Source organism: Arachis ipaensis, chromosome B7 (assembly GCF_059453495.1).
Source record: "Arachis ipaensis isolate K30076 ecotype BB chromosome B7, ASM5945349v1, whole genome shotgun sequence".
Lineage (NCBI taxonomy): Eukaryota > Viridiplantae > Streptophyta > Magnoliopsida > Fabales > Fabaceae > Arachis > Arachis ipaensis.
Window position 1 is genome coordinate 139,712,704 of NC_142442.1, and position 7,994 is coordinate 139,720,697.

Sequence of the window (7,994 nt, forward strand, 5' to 3'; positions counted from 1 at the left end):
TAATTTTACTTACATTTAAAACGTCATATTTTTTTAATATCAAACCTCTTGTTTCGTCATTTTTTTTAATTAATGTTCATGTCAAAAATTGAAGTTTTTTTTCTAAAAATATATATTTCTTTTGTTATCATCTTCCAAATAACGATAACAATCGTATATATGATGACCATATATAATAATAATTGTAGCAATTTGAAAATTAGATTGATGAAAAAAATAAAAGAAAGAAGAAGAGAATAATGAAAGAAAAATTTTATTTTAAAAAAATAATTTTGATCAAAAATAAAAATAAGACAAATAAAATATTTAAAACAAAATAACTTTTAAATATTAGGATAAAATTAAGATTTAGTTCAAATATTAAAGACTAAAACAACGCTTTATCTTTATTTAAAACTTGTTATTTTAAAGTTATAAAATAAATTTTAAGAATTTAGTTAATATATATCCATCATAGATTATTATTAATAGAAGTTTTTACATTTTTATTTCAATAAATACATAATAAATATAATAAAAAATTTAAATTTTATATTTTTTCAAAAAGAATTTCGGTCAATAACCCTAAGAGATATTGACTAAATTCATTCAATATCAAAATTTAATTTAAACGGTTTTTTTCATTGCTTAAATTATGAACCCAACCAACTCGGTATTCATAAATAATTCTCCACTATGCAAAAAAGAGCAACTGTCAAACAATTGTCAAATACAATTATAAAAGAATAATGTCACTCGTTAATTTCTTTATATATATATATATATATATATATATATATATATAAAACATTTCATTCAAGAAAATTAGAAATTAAATAGACTTATCTTTGTCTTTGTTCTTATCTTTTAAAATTCTTAAGAATCAAATATTGAACTCACTCTCAGATTTTAGTTCAATATAATTGTAACTTGACCTTCATATTTTTTCACACATCAGTGCATGAGTACATATACGTAATATTTAGTTAGTTAGATTTAGTTAGAACTGACTTTATTTATAATTAGCTAGATTATTACTTTTAGTCTACGTATAAATATACTAATTTATTAATGTATAAATACTATTAATATTTTTAATACTCTTTGTTTTATTAGGTATTATGTGACACTAGTAGATCACAATAGTATAATAGAATATGAAAAGGTAACTAGTATAATTTTTTTTTTGTTATATATAACTGTACTTTTTGTCTCTATAAAGATATGATTTATTCACTAATATAATAGACACATTTTTTCTCTTTTTTAGCTTGCATAGCATAATCTTTCTTTTTTTACTAACAAATCTGCAGTTCAGAACATATTTTATCATGGTGCGGTGAGCGTGGAAGAGCTAGCTACAAATATTGTTAAGTAAGAAGTGTGAACTTTGCCTCTTCTTTCTGCGATATCCATGGCAAATCGAAAAGCTAGAGTAGAGAATCCAGAAAATTCGCAACTGCAAACATTTTCAATGAGTGATTTACAAAATCTCACAAGATTGATGAATCAACTTGCCAGCCTTCAAACGCAAGTAGGGAGATCAACATTGAGCCCGATTTAAGACCAGATAAGTCCCTTCTACCTCCATCCAAATGAAAACCCAGGTTTATCACTAACTCAAGTTTCTCTTAAAACTCGAAATTATCACTCATGGACGAGATCGGTTTGGCTATCCATCAAATCGAAGAACAAGTTGGGATTTATTGATGGAAGCATTCTAAAACCTGAAAAAACTGACTCAACCTATGAAGCCTGGACAGATGCAACACATTTGTACTATCGTGGTTGCATTCTTCTCTAAGCACAAAGATTCTTCAGAGTGTTCTTTGGTGTAACATGGCCTCGGAGCTTTGGAACGATCTCAAGCACAGATTCTATGAAGGTGATTTGTTTCGGATAGCTGATCTTCAAGAAGAGATGTTTGCGATAAAGCAGGGAGATCTATCCATCACTGCATATTTCACTAAACTTAAGGGAATTTGGGAAGAACTTGATGAGTTCAAACCAATCCCATCATGTGCCTGTGGAGTATCATGCTCATGTGGACTAAAGATCATAAGAGAATATAGAGACCAAGAACATGTTGTTAGAATTTTGAGAGGATTAAATGAGCAGTACACAATAATGAAATCACAGATTATGTTGATGGTGCCACTACCCAGTGTGAATTCCATCTATTCTTTGCTTTTGCAACAAGAAAGACAATTAACCAACTCAGATCAAAGTGAAGAAAGGATGCTAGTTAATGCTGTCAATATTGGAGGAACTGGTAATGAAAATAATAAAGGGTTTGGTATAACCTTGAATGCAAATTCTTGTATCACAAATCGAGGTGGCAAAGGTGGACGTGGCCGAGGCCGAGGTAGAGTTAGTAGTGGAAGAGGAATGATGAGAAGTTATTCTCATTGTAGGAAGGCTGGACACACCATAGAGACCTGCTACCATAAGCATGGATTTTCTCCTCATTTACAAAAGAGATTTGGAGTAGCAAATGTGAACAATATGATTGTTGCTGAGAAAACATGTTGAAATGGCAACATACCTGATATGCGTTCAACTCAAGAGGAGAATAGTAAAAGCCTAGACAACAACTTATTTTTCGAAGATCAAAAACAAGAATTGATTTCTCTATTCCAGCAATATAAAGATGATTTTGCTCATAATTCTCTTCAAACACAAGCTATAAACACAATGATAGCTCCTTCAGCAGATATACACCATATTTTATCAGTTTTTCACATTGCTTTACACACACAACTAGATAATTGACACTGGTGCCATTGCACATGTTACTTTTTCTCTTCAAACCTTTCACTCTCATCACACAATAGATCCTGTATTAATCAAATATCCAAATGGAACTGAGACCATAACTACAATTAGTGGAACTATAATTTTAACCCGTGATTTTTACCTTACAAATGCATTATATGTGCCCTTTTTCAATTTTAATCTCATATTTGTGTCGAAAGCAACTAATTTTTTACCTTGTCAATTTTTATACATACTGTGAGATACAGAACAACCTTTTCTTGAAGATGATTGGTCATACTAGACAAAGAGTGGCTTGTATATCTTCAAGTCAGATGCAACTTGTCAACTTAGAAGTAAAGAATAGAAAACTAGTCAACATCAGTAATTCAGTTAGTGTTGCTGCTATCACATACACTATAAATCATGAAACTTGGCATTATAGGTTAGGACATGTCTCAATTGATAAGTTTCAAGAAATGAAAAAGAGTTATCCTTTTATTATATGTCCATTAAAAGGTGAACCTTGTGAACCATGTCATTATGCAAAACAAAGAAGATTGCCTTTTTATTTGAGTCAAACAAAATCTGTCAATTTATTTGATTTAGTGCACATGGATATTTGGGGACCTATTTCTATCCATCTTTTGCTGGCCATAAGTATTTTTTAACAATGGTAGAAGACAAAAGCAGATTCACTTGACTATTTTTTATGAAAAATAAAAGTGAAACTTCTTTTTTTTATCCAACAATTTGTGCAACTAATTGAAACCCAATTTCAAACTAAAATAAAAAAATATCGGGACTGATAATAGAGCTGAATTCATTATGAGTTCCTTTTATGAAAAATAGGGAATAATTCATTAGACTTCATATGTTGAGACACTTCAATAAAATAAAGTTGTAGAACGAAAATATTAAAATATTTTGAATATTGCTAGGGCACTCATTTTTAAGGCTCATCTTCCTAAAATTTTTTAGAGATATACTGCATCACATGTTGTACATATTTTCAATAGAGTGTCTAGTTCATCTATTAATAATAAAAGTCATTATCAGATTATTTTTAGTAAAATACCAAACATTCAACACTTCAGAATTTTTGGATGTCTTGCATTTGCTTCAACTTTAGTTGCAAATAGAAAGAAATTGGATAAAAGAGGAAGAAAATGCATTTTTCTTGACTTTAAAACAGGAACAAAATGATATCTTTTGATGGACATTAATAACAAATAATTTTTCATTTCTAAAAATGTAATTTTTATGAAAATTTCTTTTCATATAAGAATAATCAAGTTTCTCATCAATTTGAACATGTTTCCAATTCTAATCATAAGCTTACATTACATAATCATGATCCTATGGATGTCTTTGATAGCAGCACATTATCTTCTCATACCTTATATTTACATCCCATTCAACATACATTGCCAAATACTCTTTCCAACATAATTGATGTTCAACCACAGCCAACTTTACCCATTTCTTTGAGTTTACCAGCAGCACAGTATCATCTACTATCCCATTATATGATGAAAATTCATCTAATTCTCAGCCACTGATATTAATCCACCTCCTTCATTAAGAAGATCTCTTAGAGAAAGACACAAGCCAAGATACCTTGATAATTATGAATGTATGCAAACTACTGTCTCTGATAGTATGGTCCAATCATCAATCAGAAAATGGTATCTTCTTTTCAATTACTTGAGTTACAATTTCCTATCACAATCACACAAAGCACTTTTCATCACAATTTTCACAAATCCGAAACCAAAGAACTATGAGCAGGTTATTCTGAGTGATTGTTGGCAAAAAAATCAAAGCTGAGCATGAAGCATTGGAGGAAAGCAAGACCTGAAAACTTACTACTCTACCAAAAGGGAAGCATCCAATCGGATGTAAATGGGTATTTAAAAAGTATAACTCTAATGGGACTATAGAAAGACACAAAGCAAGGCCTGTAGTCAAGGGTTTCACTCAAACACATGGGTATGACTATTTTGATACCATTAGTCCTGTAATCAAAATGACTACCCTTCGTGTACTCTTAGCAATTGCAGCTAGTAAGAACTAGTTTATTCATCAATTAGATGTGACCACTGCCTTTCTTTATGGTAATCTATCTGAAGAAGTCTATATAAAGTTGTCCCTTGGTTTAAATGTATAGCTAGGAATGGTTTGAAAGCTAGAACGATCCTTATATGGCCTTAAACAAGCAAGTCGCCAGTGAAACTCTAAGTTATGCTCTGTCTTGATTGCTGCAGGTTACACACAATCAAAGGCAGATTATTCCCTTTTTCACCAAATCTTCTCCAACAGGTTTCACTTTTATTCTTGTTTATGTCGATGATTTGGTTCTAGCGGGGGATGACATAGAAGAGATCCAACGTGTGAAGATGAAATTTGACACTTTGTTCAAAATCAAAGATTTAGGAAAACTAAAATTTGTCTTGGACATAGGAATTGCAAGGAGCAAAAGGGGAATAACTTTATATGATTATATCAAAAGAAGTATACTCTTGATCTCCTAAAAGAGTATGGATTATTAGATTCAAAACCAGCTAGCATACCTATGAATTATTCAATTCAACTCTCAAAGTTATTAGAAACATTGTTGAATTATGCTAAATCATATAGAAGACTCATTGGAAGGTTGATATACCTCACTAATACCAGGCCTGACATAAACTTTGCTATTAGCACGTTAAGTCAATTTCTAGATTGTTCCGCAGAGGAGCACTTCAAAGTACCCTTACATGTGTTGAAATACTTGAAAGGAACTCCTAGAAAAGGATTACTTTTTGAGTCTGTTTGTGACTTGTCCCTCCGTGGTTTCTCAGATTCTGATTGGGGTACATGTTTGAATACCCGAAGAATAGTGTAAACGAGATAAGAGTAGATAACGTATTTTTGTAATAATTTTTAAAATTATTTAATTTAATAAATAAAATATTTATTTAATTTATATAAATAAAAAATCCAAAAAATAAACCATATTAAAAAATATTAATTAATTAAATAATTAATTTAAATCTTAAAAATTAGACAATTATTTATATTTATAATTAAATTAAACATTTACTAAGTGTTAACAATTATAATTTTATTAGTTATTGAAATATTTTTTTAATAAAAATTAGAAGTCTAATTTAAAGTTAAGAATGGGATTTTGTTTGTAATTAAGTGTTAAGTATAATTTTTATTTAAAATAACGTATTATTTTATTTAAAGTACACTATTATAATTATAATTAACTGTAATTAGAGCATTTCTAGTGCTAATTTTAATTTTAATTTTATTTTGAATCCTACAAAAATATTTGTGGACCATATATTATAAATAATGATTTAAAATTTCAAGTGAAATTTGTTCTTCTAATACTTATTCTTAGTGTATGTTTGAGCGCCACTAAATTGATAATTTTTTTTTAATGAAAAAAGATCTTTTTTTAGTGTGTTTGGTAATTTTTTATTAGTAAAAATAAAAGCACTATAAAAATAAAAATAAAATCTTTTTTGAGAAGTTATAATTTCTATCTTTTTAAAAAAACATTCTTTAAAAAAAAGATATTTTTCACGTAATAAATAAACAAAAAAGTACTTTTATATAGTTATACCCAAACATAATTGATAAATAAAAAGATCTTTTTGCATGAGTTATCCAAATATAAAATTATTTTTATTTTTCTATAAAATCTTTTGAAAAGAAATAACTTAAAAAAAGATTTTTTAAAAAAACTTACCCAAACAAACTCTTAGTTCATTTAAAATTTTATATTATTTTTAATTATTTTATCAATATAATTACACGAATGATAAAATTTTATTAGTTTTTTTTTATCAAATTAATGCCATATTTCTAAGATGAATTTAAAATATGATTTAATCTAAATTAATAAAAATAATTAAAATTTAATTTATTTTTTTTTTATAACAAATCGGTTTATTTATATATTGGTTCAACCAAATCTATTTAATACATTGAACCAAAATTATGCTAGACCAACCTTAGTTTTTGTCTATCAAAATGAGCGCATGTCCACCACAAGATCTTAATCCCAAAACATATCCAATTATCTAACTTTAAGATTAAGCAAAAGTCATTTTTGATGACTTCATTGGAGTGGTCGTCTAAAAAATTTGAATAATTTTGTCAAATAAAATTTATTTTTTATAGATATAATATTATTTTTGTACATTTTATAAAAAATAGTTATTTATTCTAAAATAGTTATTTATTCTAAAATAAAGTTACATTTAAAATATCAAATTTTAATAATTTAATCTGGTATTAGAAAAATGAGACTAAAAAAAAAACATTTGTGTATGAGCAATCCTTGTGGTCCTTCCAAGCTATATTTGTAGTCTATGCCTAAGCTAATTAAGAACATGATATGATGGGTTCCTTTCCTATATGATGGATGATGATTTCTTGATGGTGAGAGGCCGTTGGATCCATCCAACCTACGTAACAATTTGAAGAATCATAACCCCTTTTTTGTCAACCTTTTTATCTCTGCCGATATTGTTGGGTTATTGTCCGATGTTTGTTGGTGTTTTCGTCATCTATACATATGTTGTTTTCTCGTTTCCGATAAATGTTTTTTCTTTCCCCTCACTTCTAATAATTACATGAGAGATAGAAAAGGCTCTTTTAGCATGCATCAAAATTTAGATATAATTTTGAAAAGTAATCATTTTGTCAACTAGTATTTGCTAGCTAGGATATATAAAGTACAGTGTCACATGCATGTTGTAAGAGAATTGCAGATAGTTAATTGTAATAAAAATTAATATAAAAAATGGTTAATAAACTTGTCATTGCATGGCTTCTCATGTTGGAAATTTTGCTAATCATCGATCATATGTTCAATTATGTTGCGTACATTATTATATGTACCTCTTAGTATTAATATATACGTAGAATAATACACAATACTCATATTTCTCTTATAGTGGAACCAAGCACATATATGTATTTTTCTTGTGAAAAGCATACTTTTTAAGTTACACATAGCACTTGTCATGTAGCATTATTATATACAAAGATACATCCAAAAATTGTTTTTATATTAATATTGAATTAATAAAGGGCAAACGTAAGGTATGTTATTTGTCTTGTCTTTTTGTAACTTTTTCCCCTGAATCCCTACCACATAGAATCTCTTCCATAACAGCCACTAACACCATAACCATTAACACACACTTTCATTCGTTCATTCATTCATTCATTTTCACTGTCCTCTTTCTCACCATCCT

The 7,994-nt window shown here is 28.3% G+C and overlaps 1 pseudogene; it reads left to right on the forward strand.

Annotated features, from left to right (window-relative positions):
- Window positions 1-1,393: 1,393 nt before the first annotated feature.
- On the forward strand, window positions 1,394-2,751 carry LOC148554333 (uncharacterized; annotated as a pseudogene).
- Window positions 2,752-7,994: the final 5,243 nt, after the last annotated feature.